General features: G+C 35.6%; 1 long non-coding RNA gene across 1 annotated transcript; it reads left to right on the top strand.

Annotated features, from left to right (window-relative positions):
* Window positions 1-8,380: 8,380 nt before the first annotated feature.
* On the top strand, window positions 8,381-11,057 carry LOC132178946 (uncharacterized). The gene is made up of 3 exons (XR_015912888.1): window positions 8,381-8,617; window positions 10,527-10,645; window positions 10,730-11,057. It is a non-coding gene; the product is annotated as an uncharacterized LOC132178946 (long non-coding RNA).
* The last annotated feature ends 6,563 nt before the right edge of the window (window positions 11,058-17,620 follow it).

A 17,620-nucleotide genomic window follows, 5' to 3' on the forward strand; every position in this document is an offset into this window, starting at 1 on the left:
TGTACACTTTTGTTTATTGTACAAAGTATTTTGTTTTGGACCAACGAGGAGAAAAATATAAGTAATAGTGATTTAACAACATATGTCAGTTAATTCCCGTAATTTCTATGAAAATTGTACTGCATGCTGCCTACGCACAATAACAGTTTCAATGACAAATTTTTAGAGGTTTTTACAACGGACACAGATTTCCTCCAAACTTCTTTTAACCCACTCTAGTAAGTAACAAGTATTATTTAACATTTTTTTGTTTTTTAAAAATTAATGTTTGAGTTCCTAAATTAGAATCCGAACTCTCTTCAGTCCATTTTAGACTAGAGAGTATTAAGTTCGTGGCTATAAATTTTTCTCATAAATTGTAGGGCTACAAATGGGACACGTGTCCCACTAATTAAAAATAATAATAAAATATTATTTAGAATTAGAAAAAATAATAATAATAAAAATAATGGGGTGGCCATCTTGGCCATAGGGGGCGGCCGGCCACCCCATTTCTGTCCTAGGGGTGGCTTTGGATACCCCAGACCGGCCGGTCTGGGGCGGCCGAAGCCACCTCATGGCCCTTGTGGGCGGCGAAACCACTCTCAAAGGCAAACTCAGTAATTTTTTTATTATTTTATTTTTTCCATTAGGGTTGGCTCCTAGTGCAAAAATGGGGTGGTCGGCTATCCCCTATAGCCAATATGGGGTGGTTAGCTACCCCATTATTTATTTATTTTTTTTTTTTAATTCTAAATAATATTTTAATATTATTTTTAATTAGTGGAATATGTGTCCCAGTTGTGGCCCTAGAAATTCTAGCCATGAACGGGATACTCTCTGGTCCATTTTGGACTGGAGAGGATTTGGATCCCCTAAATTAGTAAAATGACAATAAATGACTGTCAAAATATTAAAGAAAATATGTAAAGATGACACTTGACACTTGTTAGACTAGGTTGAAAGAAATTTTCTTTAAACTGATTTGGAGGAAATTTCTGTCATTTCACAACAATGATGGTTTAAGGCCGTTTTACACTAACAATTACTAGCCTCAATTTTCAAAAATTGCTCAAGGAGGAGATTAATGCGCCATTAAAGTCACATATCAAATCTCAAAGGTTTTAATTCATTTAGGTTATCTGAACATCACTACAACAAAATGCGCAATTATATTCAACACCCATTTTGAATTTGTAGCATTTATTTTGCTTCAACACTCGGTATGCGTGGAGTTACCATTTCGATTCCTCCTTCAAGCGACTTTCATCTTGTTGAAAAAACTTTCATCTTGTCGAAAAAACTTCATTAGTTTTTTCAACAAGATCTTGAACGAATATGAGGGAATCAATTGGGAAAGCAGATAGATGAAAACCTAGAAAGTGTGTTTTTGTTAAAAGCAAAGCACTATCTAACCAAAAAATTATCAAAGTTTTTCTCTTGAGTTAAATCATGACCCCTGAAATCAAAACCAACATTTTTTACCCCTCTTTTGGCAAACTTCTCTTAGAGCATCTCCAGCGGATGTTCTAAATGGCCCATTATGGGTTATTTTTCTTCTCCAACTGATACTATAAAATGAAAATGTTGTCAAAGTAAACTTTTACATCTAGATTGTTACTGTAGCTCACTGAATGAGTATTCTAGTATTAAAGCAATGTTACTTTTTCTATTTTATTGTTTCTCCTCTTTTTCACGAAACATTCCTTTCTCCTCTTTCATCACCCATAACATTTATTTCTCTTCTTCACCGAAACCTTTCTTGCTCCTTCACCCAACATATTTCTTTCCCAACTCAGCACCATACCGAAGAGAATCAGAGACATACATACAAAGCGTGAGAGGCCGAGGGCTGCTATGTGACTGAATAGAACAAATCATATGTATATTGTTATGGCTTGATTGTATATGATACTTTATGATACTTTAAAGCAATATGAGATTTTTATGCTAGATGTATCAGTATGCATTTGTGACTGAATAAAACATAGCATATGTATAACATTACAACTAAATTGCACATGATGACTTTCATTATATGTTTTATTGCTTTGATATGCATGTAAGCTTATGTTCACCCAATATAGTGAATGCATGCCTACGAGTACAGCTATAAGTTATATAATATATAACTACGTATGAATTAGATGGGTATGTATGTGTATGTTTTCAAGCGGGAAATCAGAGCTTACATTTACATTCATAACTAACTAATATGTTTTCAAAATGCTTTCGAGACTACAGTGTTTACTTTATCAACTACAAAATATTTTTGAGATGCTAGTAGCAGTTATTATAAATTTACGTAGTTGTGAAATGTTGGCTCATTGTAAAAACTCAGTACTTTCTATACTTACTGAGACCATGGACTCATTAATTCGTTATGCAGTTGTGGTCAAACCTACGACCGCATAGATGATGTTGTTGATGCAAGTTTTGAGGCATTAAATGAGGATTCGGTACTTAAGCTACTATAATGATTGAGGCCATAGCGTGCTGAATGTTTTTGTGTCGGACTAGTAGTTATCCATCTTGTTTAGTGCACTCATGTATATGACTAGACAATGTATATTTTGTATATGGCTTCGTGTCGCATGTGACAGTTTTGTATAATTATTATTTTATATGTAGTTCATTACATTTTGTAAATCTTATTTCATGTAGATGTTCATATTAGCTTTGTGTGTGTGGTATTATACTCTCATGTTAGTATGTTTTCCACTGCAATGATATTGACTGATAAATCCTAGTTTATGATGTATGTATCACTATGAGACATGTTTATATTATCTATTAGGTTAATACATGGATTAATGGCGTATTGCGGTATTGCTATGCCACTATGACAACTAGTTTCATTCACGTTATGTTTTCAAAAAAAAAAAATTAGTCGTGTTATAAGGAGGGTCACCACAATTACATAGTGAATTCAGTTGTTTATAAATCATATACAGCAATACGAGATCACAACCCATCATTTGATAATATGATCATGAATGCAATATAGATATCATACATGTTATGATAAAAGAATCATGTCATAGTTCAACTCCATATGTTCTATCCAAGCCTTTAACTCCATCTTGGTAGAGTTGGTGCTGTCCCGAGGGATCTGTAATACAATATCGGTGCTCCGAATATGATACACATATCGTCTATTCACTAGCAGCCCGACCAAGTTCGATTTTGGGTGGCCCACACTTCTAGGGTCTGTTTGGCAAAGGCAATGGCCCAGACACTGTTTATCATTGACCGTTGACCGACTGCATCAGATTTTTCAACCTCAAAATGTGTCACCCTTTTTACCATATTGCCCCCTTTTAACTGACTGCATCAGCTTCTCCTTCTTCCTTTCTCTCTCTAAACCCATTCTTCTCCGACTGCATCAACTTCTCCTTCTTCCTTTCTCTCTCTAAACCCATTCTTCTCCGACATCAGCTTCTCCTTCTTCCTTTCTCTCTCTAAACCCATTCTTCTCCGACTACATCAGCTTCTCCTTCTTCCTTTCTCTCTCTAAGCCCATTCTTCTCTAACTGCATCAGCTCTCCTTCTTCCTTTCTCTCTCTAAACCCATTCTTCTTCGACTGCATTAGCTTCTCCTTCTTCCTTTCTCTCTCTAAACCCATTCTCCTTCGACTGCATCAGCTTCTCCTTCTTCCTTTCTCTCTCTCTAAACCCATTCTTCTTCTTCTTCCTTTCTCTTTCTTGTTTTTATTTTGGTTATTTTTTATGCCTAGGCTAATCAATAGGGGAGTTTAATTGGTTATTTTCTTTTGGTTTGGGAGGAAAGAAGGTGTTGGTTTTCTTGAGAAGTTTGTGGCTTGATTTTTTTTTTTTTGGTCGTGGCTTGAATTTTCTTGGGTTTTTTCTCTACTGACCGCTTGGGTTGGTGTTCTTGAAGATTTGGGTTGTTCTTAAATTGAACCCAGTTTTGAGGTCCAGTTTTTTCTCCACATTCAACATGTTCTTCGTCATGAATTGCAAGAACACCAACCCAGGTGGGTAGAGAGAGAGAAAGGAAGAGGTTTAAGAGAGAAAGATGGGTTTTGAGGAGAAGAGGGAGAAGAAGGTTAGAGAAATTCCATGAAAATACTCAGTTTGGTTAGAAATTGTCTTGATTACTTCTCAGATTAAACAAAAACAAGAAGAGAAAGGAAGAAGAAGAAGAATGGGTTTAGAGAGAGAAAGGAAGAAGAAGGAGAAGAAGCGTGAGAGAAGGAACCGTTCCATGAAATCACAGCCTTTGTTTTCTTTTTCTTTGTTTTCTGTATAATCCCAGACGTTGGGAGATTTAACAGCAAAACTACAGCACCTAAAAAAATAAATGCCTAAAAAAGTAATTTTACAAGGGTCACGTGTTGGAAGGCATAGAACCAAATGTTCAACAGTATCTAGGTGGGCTCCATTGCGGTTGCCAAACACCACCCTAATGACGTCCATCTATAGTAACCACTATACAAACATGGTGCACCGGTCACAAAAAATTATTGGATCTAAGGCCAACATAAACAATAAATATATATTAACCATAGGAGTACCCTTATAATTTTAACAAGCCAATGGCCGTTATCTCGTATGTACCGGTATACCATATCATATAATGCAATTTAATTCTTTCTGTCATTTACATGCATTTTATTTCAAATTTCATCCTTTTTATTATCTTATTTAATCAACATACATTTCACTAGTAAAGTTCACAATAGTCCAAAATGTATTTCGTGAGAGTTTTAAACATGTACGTTTGATGTATAAAGTATGGAAAAATACACTTTACCCTCCAAGTTTCAACTGATTTGCAATTTGGCCTCTAATGTTTAAAAAATGACAATATACCTTAACAAAGTATCAAAAATTCGTAATGTGACTCATATGTTAATAATTTTCGTTTTCTCTTACATAAATTATGAAAAATACCTAATTGACCCTACATTAAAAAATAAAAAATAAAAATTTGGGGGGTTGGTTGTAGCCACCCCTATGGCCATGTCACTTGGCGGGGGTGGTTGAAACCACCCCCATTTTTTTTTTTTTTTTTTTTATTGAATTGGAGGCATTTTTAGAATTCCAAAATTTTAGACCAAAAAATGTACGTGCATCACATGTGAGCAATTTTCCGTTAAATTGGACAGAAATAGTTAACGAAGTGGCTATATTGTAAGCTTTTAATACTTTGTTGGGGTACATTGCAAATTTTTAAACATTAGAAGTCAAATTACAAATCGAGTAAAACTTTTGGGTGTAAAGTGTATTTATCCTATACAATATTTATGCTATGTGGAAAGTAAGTAACAACAAGTATTCATGTGAGTTTTTTACTCACTTGGGTCGTATGGTACTTCCTCAAAATTCTCTTGAGGCTACACAAATTCGGAATCTAAGAAAATATGTGTCATCAATCCTAATCCCGAGCTAAAATAAGCCCTACGTCAATACCTAACCATCAAGCATCAGGATTAGGATTGACTATAGGTATTTTTTGCCTAACCATTGAACGTTCAGACAGGAGGGTCAAACGTTCGACCACAACATCGAACATTCGGACAGGAAAGGTCGAATGTTCGAACTAGGAAGGTTGAATGTTTGGTGCTAGGCAGAAAACTCAATTCGAATAAAAAAACAACCAAACTACTCCTAAGCAAATCCTAAGGTATTAACTTGATCCCTAATAGAGTCCAAAACTATAATAACACATCAATGCAGAAGTGACCGCGCCCAACATCATTAAAACATTAAATTATCGTTAAACTAGGATTAAGGCTAACAACTCTATTTAAGGACTAAAACTCACAAGTTGAGCTATGAACTTGACAACTTAACAACAATATAAGGACCAAGTTAAACTAAGAAAATTACCTTACTCCTCCACCAAAACACCCTCATACACTCACTCAATGGCAACAATGAGCCAAAAGGGCCGAAATGAATTGAGGGACAAAGGGGGTGGGGTATGTATAAGGGACAAAAGCGTTGAAGGTAAGAATCAACTGCTTTTACAGGCACGTGTACAGTCGAATGTTTGGTGTACTATGCCGGAAAATTTGATCTACTATTATTCAACGGTCAGTGACGAAGGAGAAGGGGCTGGTATAGGCCACACCCGCCCCCTCAAATAATTAGGAAATTTTTTTTTATATATATATATAAGGTAAAATTTTATTTTTAGTCAATTGGCCCCTTCCAAAAAAGTTTTTTGGCCCTACCCATTAAATTTTTTTTGGCTCTTACCCATTCAAAGCCCTTTGCCCCAGCTACCATAATCCGCTATCACAAGTCCACAACACTAGTAAAAACATAAACAAGCGAGCCGAATAGAAAAAAAAAAAAATTATAAAAACTAATTTGAAAACTAACCTAACCTTCAGATGATTCCCAATTTCCCACCATCAGAATTAATTTCTAGCAGCCTCCCTCAGAGAAGTTTGTTTTATCTCAAGCAGAAGTAGTAGATTGGATTGGACAAACCCTAACTTCAATTACGCTTCAATTTTTTTTTTTTTTTTTGGTCGTTTGGCTGCTTAACTTGCTTTGCTTTGCCGAATAATCATACCTCTTCAAGTAGATTTGTTTGGAACTAGAAATATGCTCTATGGCTGCCACTGGGCTGCATCTTGCATAACCATTAACCTGCATTTCAAACTTTCTAGAATGCGAGAAAAGCGACTCTATTCACTGGTTTTGTCTTGAAAGGTTTGGGAAATTGCCCAAATGGGAACAAATGGGCACACACACTGCATGGCAAAAGACAAGAGTGGCAGATTGCGGTGACTTTTCATTGTTTTTATTTTTCAAGTTTCAATTTTTTGTCTCTTGCCGTGGCCCGTGCAGTCACTGCAGTGGGTGCCCATTCCCAAACCTTTCAAGTTTCAAGACAAAACACGTGAAAGGTTTGGGAATTTAGGTTTGAGAATGGGCACACCAAGTGTAGACCATGGGTGGGTATTGATAATATATATTTTTTTTTTTCAAATCAATGTGGGAGAGCGGGAAAGGGTAAGTGGGGTATTGATAATTGATGTTGCCTTTTGAGATTTGGTTAGGAATTTAGGATAAGTCGTTGGAAACTTCAAACTTTGGGTATAATTATGGTTTACCAATTAATTAATTATTGTTAATTCTAAGATTCGGGTAGTTTGATTAATGACTATAATTCCACCATAGGATCACACATCACTTATCAACACATCACATGTGCCACCAAATCGTTTAGCAATATTTATTCATCAATTGGTTTAGCAATCTCAATGGCCAATATCAATTGGTTGCCTACTTGCCCATATTTATTTATCAATTGGTTTAACAATCTCTATTGCCTTATACTTATTGAAATTTGTGACATTGATTAAAGTCCCGACTGAGATATGCTTTGCTTTTACAAGTACTTTATATTCTCAAATTTCTCTTTCATTTTCCATGTACTAGATCTCGAAATCTTTTTTAAAAACAAATCAAAATATTGAGAGAGTTGTTAATTTGTTTTTATATTTATTGACACATTACACGACAGAACCACTTAGATTACCTATCATGCAACGCAATTTGCAACACATAAGAGGTGCAAAACCACACAACGTAGGTTGCACTATTTGAGGTTAGTTTTCTATGCTCAATTCCTAATTAAAGTTGTATTGTAATTTGGATATTATGGTTATTAAGTATTGAGGATATTGTTTATTAGAAGTCTAAACAATTAATTGGATAATCTAACACATGAAAGCTATTATATTCTAGGGGAAACTCCATTTACCCCCACAAACTTTTGTGTTTTTTGCAGACACCTCTCAATTGTTTAAAATCTGTTACTTTGGTATATTCAATTTTTATTTCCTTTCACTTTCACCCTTCCGTTAGGATTTTTTGTGAAATCCTAACGGAGCCCTTCGCACGTGGGAAAATTTTAATGAAATGCCTGTTTTACCCCTGAACCCATTTGGACAGGCCACGTGTCTTTCTTCTTTGCTTCTTCGTTTAGTTTTCTACCACCATTTCCCTCCTCTGCCTCAACTATAACTTGCTCTTCCTGTTTTGCCGGTGAGTCTTTGTGGGCTTTCCCCTATGGCATTGATTTGTTTGTTTAAGCAGAAAAGTTCATTTGCTTTTCTTATTAATTTTCCTTCCTGAGATTCTCTTTTTTCTTCTGGGTTTATTTTGGAATTTGATTTTCTGGGAGTTCGTGTGCTGATCCTTTCGCGTATTTGTTGATCATATCTTGTGGCTTGAATAGAAAATTCTCTTCCGGTTTTTGGAGCTTCGAATTCCTCAATCTGGTTTCATTCCAGAGCCCAAAAAAGGAAAATGTTAAAGGCACAACATAAACCCAACTTAAAACCAACTTCTCTCCTACATGGCATTTATTTATTTTTTTATTATATTTTTTTTAAAACCAAAGTAAAGGCACGTAAAAATCAAATTTCAGAAATCCTAAAATTCCTCTCTCAGTCCCTTGCTCTCCCTCCCGCGCTCACCCTCTCTCCTCCGGCGAGTTCATCGGCCACCGGAAATCCTCTCTCACTCCAGCACTCTCCCTACCGCGCTCACCCTCTCTCTCCTTCGGCAAGTTCTTCGGCACTGGCGAAACTGTCCGTCCACTGTCTCTCTCACTCCGGCGAAGCCGAAGGCTCTCTCTCCTCCACCGGTGGTAAGCAATCCCTCTCTCTCATCCACATTCAAAATCTAGGGCTTTTTGATTTATGTGTAGTGGGTGCTAGAATAGTGTATTAGATTTATGTGTATTTAGGGTTTAGATTTCTGTTTTTTGAATATTATTGGGTATGGATTTGTTTAGGGTTTAGGTAGGTATATATCCACCTTGATATATCAAAAAGATCAGTAATTTCTGACTGGTCGGAAAATGAATCCCGTTGGTTTGCTTGAATCGGATCCATTGCTGCTGCTCTGGATTTGGCCTGAGAAGAAAATTGTTAACAAAAAAAAAAAAAAAGCTCTGTGAGATGAATAAAATAAAATACTATACTAGATTACAAGGGATTGTACTGGAGATGGGGTGTGAAGCAAACTGCCAAACTGGGAAAGAATTTGTACGTACAGAGAGCTAGAAAGAAGTTGAAAAACTTTTTCTGAGAAATTTGGATTTGCAAAAGGGTTGAGGCTTACCCGTGATCAATGTCTGGAAGTATATGATTCTTTGGTAAGAAAGAAAGATTGAGAAAGCAGAGTGAAAAACAGAGGAGAATGTGATTCTGGTAAAGTATTTTAGGTTTTTTTGGGTTTTTTTTTTTAAAAAAAATCTAATCTATGGTATTTTCGTCATTTTGGATCACAATGTCCCCGTTTTGTGACCCCAATGATAGAACAGTAAGGTACATTAACTAAATTGAAAGATTGGAGATTGACATTGCAAGTTGTGTAGTAGATTGAGGGGATAAGTGTAGTTCCCCTATGGATAAGTAAAGAGCAATTTTGTGGGAATGATTAATAATAATTTTTGTCATCACATGAAATATGATTCTGGTAAAGTCTCAACCTCTGTACATTGGAACCTTTTGTTTAGATCTACTTGGATTTGCTTAATGTTCTCACTTTCAAAATGTGAACACCAACCACTGACTACTTTTATGCTATTCCATGAATCCTTGGACATTGTTCCCTTGCTACTGATATATGCAATTCATGCTAGATTTTATACCTTGTTTGTCTTCAAAAGTCTATATCATGACTACCATGAAATTTAGGCTCATTGTAACCCCCATCAAATCCTATGATGCTGGAGTGATATGCATTGGATTTTTAGCTTATTGTTCATGTCCAAGCTTTATCCATGTTAACAAGCACATTTGCTGAGAATAGATCAGTATCATATCCAAGCTTTATCAAATACCCATGAATTTTCCTTCCTTGACCACTATCCCCCAAACTCGAGCAAGCTTTCAGAATACTAGACAAACTAAACTCATTGGGTCTTATTCCATTCAAAACCATTTCCTGAAACAAACCCAGGGCTTCTCCACTGAAATCACTCTGAACATAACAAGAAAACAACAATACTTTGAATTATATATATATAGAATTTCATTTATTCCCCTCGTTGACAATTTGGTATAACAAATAGGTGGCAGGTGCATGTGCATTAGTTGTCTGATTAAAACTTTAAAGGAGGACCTTAATTATCAAATTAATTACAATAATTAATTAAATCTTTTATAAAAACAAAAAAAAGGTTTTATATATGTACTGTAGAAAGAGAATGGTGATTTGGAAGGTTAATTAATTTGTTGTATAAGTAATGATTTTAAATCTTTATAAATGAAAATTGGAAGCAAATTAGGGTACCTCATCTGCTGCAGGCTTTTCTTGGTTGGAATATTTTGGTCATTTTCGAAAACTCAACAACCTTATTTAATAAGTGATTGCATATTCTAGTTTGTCTTTTTGCATGTGTTTTGTGATTTTACAGAGAAAAGTAGTGTTTGTATGTCTTTTTGCATGTGTTTTGTGTTTTTCTTTTCAAGCCTATTTAAGTTCTTACTATTTGTATGATTTTTATAGTTCACACTGCTTATACAATAATATTTTAAATTATACATTAGGTAAGTGAAAAAGTTACTCATTATAGCTGCCTAAATGGACAAGGATGGTGAAGTTGAATCTTTGTATACACGTATTTCAAATGATGAAGATTTTTTGGAGCAAGATTGCCCTCAAATAGGTTTGACTTTTCATCTTTTGTTTGGGTTATAATTTTACTTTGACACATCAAGATGGCTTTTAACTTTGTATCCCTTTTTGATAGATGTGGATGAAGAAGTTGAAGAACCAAATGTCTTAAGGATCACTTGTTCGGATGAAGAGTTGGATGGGGATGAAAGTTCGAATGAAGAGTTGGATGGAGATGAAAAATTTGAAGAAACAAAGATGATCGGTGGGAATGATGTTGGCATATAAAATTTAATATAGTTTATGCCTTTGATGTTGGCATTTTTTTTAGGGAATTTGCATGTAACTGTTTTTTTGGAAAGTTGCCATGTGACTTTGTCTTTTTGAGAAATTGTCATGTAACTCTTTAAAAGGATTGTGTTGGGAGCAACGTGGAAGAGCTTTGTCATTTATGTTTCTGCATATTTCTTATTGTTTATGAAAGTTTTTTATAGGGAATGTAATGCCTTAAAGAAGACTGATAAATTCTAGTGTCCTATTTACCCATTTTCATGCTTAAAACACCGAAACAGGACCCAAAAGGAATATTTGCTTTATGCATAGCAGAGTAAGAATTTGTAGATCACTGGTGCACAACAGACCAATTTGGGATCTTTTTTTTTTTATTCGATTTTCTTTTGAATTTGGATTGTCAAGGATTATTCATGATCACTATTCCAAGCTAGAGTCTGTAAGAAATGCTCCATTCTGAAGCTTTGTCGTCTCCAAGGAAGAAAAGAGATAATTTTTTTTGAGGGAGTGCGCTTGGTTTTGGGTGAAAAGGAAACCTGCTTTACACACATGATCACTTTTGCTGGGACACTCAGCTGGTGTTTTCATAATGTTTCTAGATACCCATCTTAGAGGAGTCCACATTGTAAAACCATCATGGATCTCAAGCATTTTTGTAAATCACATTCTTTTCTTGATGGGTAATGGTTGTCTTAGTTCAATTTGCAAATGACCATTTAAGACAATGTATATTTTTGAATCGTATGTTACCACATTCTTGTAGAACTGTTAAGTGTACATATTCGATTCTTGAAATGCATATAGCCATATACTCCATATTAAAGAACTTAGTGGTAAGGAATTTATGCGTGGATAACATCAAGACTAGAAACTAGGTCCTAAAATACAAGTTCTAGTATGGTAGCCATTTGGGAACATTTGATTCTTACATATATTTTTATATATATTCTATTAAAAACACATGTGAAAATCACATATCCTAAGGACAAAATGTTAGTTTAAAGATTAAGTTGGAGGAATTTTCTCAAATTCAATTTGGAGAAAAACTTGGGGATGACAACAGGACATTCACGGGGAGCTCATTCGATGATGCACCATTTGCTTCTTTCTTCAGCTCTACGAGAATTTGGTGGGCTTCTCGAAGTTCATCTCCTACACTTGAGCCATGGCTTTCCCAAGCATCAATCACTCGCAGCTGGAATTCAATTGCTAGAGCATAGCTGCAGAAACCAAGAGATAAATTTAAATGAACACTGATATCACCCATAATAGCTAAAGATAACAGAAGTCAAATTTAACAATTTGATTTGTCACTTAATTGCTGCCATGAAAAAAAAATGCAGATCTAACATGTTTCCTTCACATGTGTGTATCTTTACAAGAGGTGCTTGATAAGAAAACCATTGGAATAATTCAAGATAGGGTGTCACAATAAAGTACTTTAATTATTGAATAAAAGCATTGTGTATCAGTAGGTATAGAATTAAGTCATGAAAGAAGCCAAAGAAAGCAAACAGTCAAATCAAGAGCTCTTGACAAAATCTGTCCCTTGAATCAGAGACACAGAAATACATTTCAAAATAGTTTTAGATCTAAAATCCACTAACACCATTAGTCATAGAGGGCAGTTTACATTTTCTCAGGAGGACATGAACAATAAGCTAAAAATCCAATGCATATCACTCCAGCATCATAGGATTTGATGGGGGTTACAATGAGCCTAAATTTCATGGTAGTCATGATATAGACTTTTGAAGACAAACAAGGTATAAAATCTAGCATGAATTGCATATATCAGTAGCAAGGGAACAATGTCCAAGGATTCATGGAATAGCATAAAAGTAGTCAGTGGTTGGTGTTCACATTTTGAAAGTGAGAACATTAAGCAAATCCAAGTAGATCTAAACAAAAGGTTCCAATGTACAGAGGTTGAGACTTTACCAGAATCATATTTCATGTGATGACAAAAATTATTATTAATCATTCCCACAAAATTGCTCATTACTTATCCATAGGGGAACTACACTTATCCCCTCAATCTACTACACAACTTGCAATGTCAATCTCCAATCTTTCAATTTAGTTAATGTACCTTACTGTTCTATCATTGGGGTCACAAAACGGGGACATTGTGATCCAAAATGACGAAAATACCATGGATTAGATTTTTTTTTTAAAAAAAAACCCAAAAAAACCTAAAATACTTTACCAGAATCACATTCTCCTCTGTTTTTCACTCTGCTTTCTCAATCTTTCTTTCTTACCAAAGAATCATATACTTCCAGACATTGATCACGGGTAAACCTCAACCCTTTTGCAAATCCAAATTTCTCGGAAAAAGTTTTTCAACTTCTTTCTAGCTCTCTGTACGTACAAATTCTTTCCCAGTTTGGCAGTTTGCTTCACACCCCATCTCCAGTACAATCCCTTGTAATCTAGTATAGTATTTTATTTTATTCATCTCATAGAGCTTTTTTTTTTTTTTTGTTAACAATTTTCTTCTCAGGCCAAATCCAGAGCAGCAGCAATGGATCCGATTCAAGCAAACCAACGGGATTCATTTTCCGACCAGTCAGAAATTACTGAGCTTTTTGATATATCAAGGTGGATATATACCTCCCTAAACCCTAAACAAATCCATACCCAATAATATTCAAAAAACAGAAATCTAAACCCTAAATACACATAAATCTAATACACTATTCTAGCACCCACTACACATAAATCAAAAAGCCCTAGATTTTGAATGTGGATGAGAGAGAGGGATTGCTTACCACCGGTGGAGGAGAGAGAGAGCCTTCGGCTTCGCCGGAGTGAGAGAGACAGTGGACGGACAGTTTCGCCAGTGCCGAAGAACTCGCCGAAGGAGAGAGAGGGTGAGCGCGGGAGGGAGAGTGCTGGAGTGAGAGAGGATTTCCGGTGGCCGAAGAACTCGCCGGAGGAGAGAGAGGGTGAGCACGGGAGGGAGAGCGAGAGACTGAGAGGGGATTTCCGGTGGCCGATGAACTCGCCGGAGGAGAGAGGGTGAGCGCGGGAGGGAGAGCAAGGGACTGAGAGAGGAATTTTAGGATTTCTGAAATTTGATTTTTACGTGCCTTTACTTTGGTTTTAAAAAAAATATAATAAAAAAATAAATAAACGCCATGTAGGAGAGAAGTTGGTTTTAAGTTGAGTTTGTGTTGTGTCTTTATCAAACCTCCCCAAAAAAACACTAGTCTTTTTGGGCTCTGAAAAAAATAAAAATAAAAAACACACCAGCAATTATGCAGAAACAGGGAAATAGAAACATGGAAAAGAGGAAGATGAAAAGGATGTCCCTATCTAATCCATTTCGTTTGTCTTTTTAATCTCTTCCATGCCCAGCAACCCCTGTCTTGTCCCCAAAGATAGAGAAACAAACAAAGTGTTATCATCAGAGAAGCATTGCGAGAATAGTAGCGCCGTTCAGAGCCCAAAAATCAGCTCCAAGTTTGGGTTTTTCTCCAACCTATCTACGCCTCGCTTTCAGTCTCAGCCGGTCTCTAGCCCCAGCCTCCAGTGCCAGACCTCTGCCACCACCGCCTCACCCACTTCTTTGTTGCCGAACAGCCCAAAACTCCAATGCAAAACATCAACCACCCCAAAGAAAAACAGCAGCCCTAGATTGTTCCGGCAAGACCTCAAACTTTCCCTTCTACAGCCCAAGTCCCCTCCCAGTCTTTCCAAGAACTCTCCCGCCAACTCGAGCATGAGTTCGACTCGAGCGTGAACCCAAGTGCCAAAATCGAAGGCCTATTTTTTTGTGACTTTCCTCTTCTTTCAGAGGATGAAATGGTGAAGAAGAGGGTTTTAATTGAAGAAGCAAAGAAGAAAGACACGTGGTATGGGTTCAGGGGTAAAATGGGCATTTCGTTAAAATTTTCCCACATGCGCGGCACATGCGAATGGCTCCGTTAGGATGTTTTGTAAAATCCTAATGAAAGGGGGGTAAGTGGAAGGAAATTCAAGTTGAATACACCAAAGTGAGAGATTTTGAACAATTGAGGGGTGTCTGCAAAAGGCGCGTAAATTCATGGGGGTAAGTGAAGTTTCCCCTATATTCTATTCTTCTTCATGTGAGTTTGTTCGTTGCTAACATGTGCATATTTTTTATTTCTTTACTAGATACTTCAATGTGACAGAGTAAATTTATTTGTAGACGATGGGAAAGCCAAACACAACACTTGACTTTTTCAAAAGAAAAAATGCACAAAGTTCATATGTTAATGTTAGTGATGCATCATCGCCAACTTCTGATATCCCAATTTCTGAAAATTCTCCTAACAAATCTCGAAGAGTTGACATCAAAGAATTTGATATTAGTTCAATGGAATTTAATCCTAGATTACATCGTCAGATATGAGATTATGATGTGAATCAACGGGATGAAATTCGACGAGCTTACATTAAAGTTGGTCCATACTGACATAATATCTCGAAGTACCCAAAATCTGGACAAGAAATTCACCTTCATAGCTTTCAACCTTCGTGGTTCCAGCTATTTTCTATATGGCTTGAATATTCACCTGATAAAGATGCAGTGTTTTGTTTGCCGTGCTTTCACTTTAGTAAGCCATCTAGGCATCCTATGCAACGTGTATTCACTATAGATAGATTTAAGAATAGGAAGAAAGTTAAAAATGGAAAATATTGTGTTTTTTTCAATTATATAAGGAAAGATCCTAATTCATTTTACAGAATTGTTGAGAGGTCATATGAAGACTTGATGAACCAATCTCAACACATACAAAATGTATTTGAAAATTTCACTTCCAACATTTAACTTTTGGGCTTTTCCACATTTCACCACCATCTCCTTCTGTTAGAGAATATGTGGGCTTGTCCCATATTGCTAATGTATAAGATTCTCTCCAGGGCACAAGAAGCAGACTGGCGAGCTTTGTCAAATATTTCTTTAGCTGCACACATCGGCGTGTCACCATGTCTCCTCTCATTTCCCAAAGCTGATGTGGCATAATCATTTCAACCAAAAAATCAGTCACCATGCATCAAATGCTATATATGGAAGACCACGCCATATCAACTTTAAGAAAATGAGAGAGGAATAATAGCCCATATATCACATTCATACACACATTTGACCATAGAATTAATATGTATAGTAAGCCTATGGCTGTTATTTCGCATGTACCAGTGTACCATGTCATACGATGTAACTATTCTTATCTGTCTTTTACATGCATGCTCTTACAATCTCATTGTTTTCATTATCTTGTTTAAGTAACACATTTTCATAAAATGTAGACACCAAATATAATTGTTTCTTATTTATTCTATTTGCAAGCAATACGAAAGTGACAAAACCTACTAAATAAAGATAGATTTGATATGGCGGTAGTTTCAAATGATAGATCTGACACAGATAAGGCATGGTCAAATCTAGTTTAAAGCAAAAGTGGCGCATGGTGAACAAATTGCAAACAATTGACTATAGTTGAAAGTCTCAATTGATGTTGTTCGAGTGCTTGCATTTCAAGGTGTTGCTTTTACAGGTCAGGATGAAAGTGTGGGTTCAAAAAATCATGGTCATTTCCTTAAAATATTGGATTTGACGGTTTCATATAATGACATATTGCTGAAGTGATAGCCAAAACTTAAAAAAAAAAAAAAAAAAAAAAAAAAATGCCTCTTACACATCACCAATGATACTGATAAGTGCCAAATATTCCATATTTGGACCAATTTATTTACATTAGTTAATCCCTTAACTGTTGTCGTTATTTAATGTTTTGTGTTAATTTTGTGTTTTTAATATTTTATAGGTTGTTGTTAAAGAGAAACTGCATATTTAAAGGGAAAAATACAAAGTTTAGAAGAAAGCACACTTTGAGAAGATCTAGATGATGTGGTTAAGTTTAACCCAATCAAGGAAAAAATTAAATCGAAATTTCTCTAATCGGAGTCAAAATCGGATTGGATTCAAAATTAGATTCTATACATGTCTCAGTATTTTGACCATAACTTTCCACTCAAATATTGGATTGAGGAGATTCAAGTGGCATTGGAAAGCTAACTCAAAATACTACAATTAGTTATGAAATATGATTTTTCTAATTCGGATGGTTACTATGCTAAAATTACCTCGCAATAAATGAACACAAATCTGGACAAATCCTATTCCGAAATTTAGGGGTGGCAAAACAGGCACCTAACACGACCCGATTACGACCCACGGATACCCATTACACGATTAGCCTATACACACGACCCATTTAGCTAAACGGGTAATCGGGTCTGACACGATTATGACACAAAAATAGCCGGGTAACCCAACACGACCTGTTTTACCCGTTTAAAATAACCGGGTCTAATCGGGTAGACACGACCCGACACAACCCGTTAACCCTAAACTCTATAAAAAATAAAAAAAATTAAAAAAAAAATTGTAATAATAATACATCAATACAGTCAATGCAAAAAATTGAGTTCCAAGATTTTAAAGGCTTTAATAAAGGCTAAGAAACAAAAAAAAATGGAAAGTGACCGTAATTGTACTCCAAAAGAAATTACTAAACTCATGATTTCACCTAAACTTAAAACAAGCAAGCATATTGATTAAGTTCATTTATTAAAATAATTTTTAGATAAAGAAATTTAATTTTGCTCAAATTACATTGCACTAAAAAAGAATTATGTATATTTCAACAAAAATATGACATCTGTAATCTATTGAAATTAAATGTCTCATAACAGAGAC

This window comes from Corylus avellana, chromosome 7, assembly GCF_965113065.1.
Source record: "Corylus avellana chromosome 7, dhCorAvel1.hap1.2, whole genome shotgun sequence".
In the NCBI taxonomy this organism is placed as follows: Eukaryota; Viridiplantae; Streptophyta; class Magnoliopsida; order Fagales; family Betulaceae; genus Corylus; species Corylus avellana.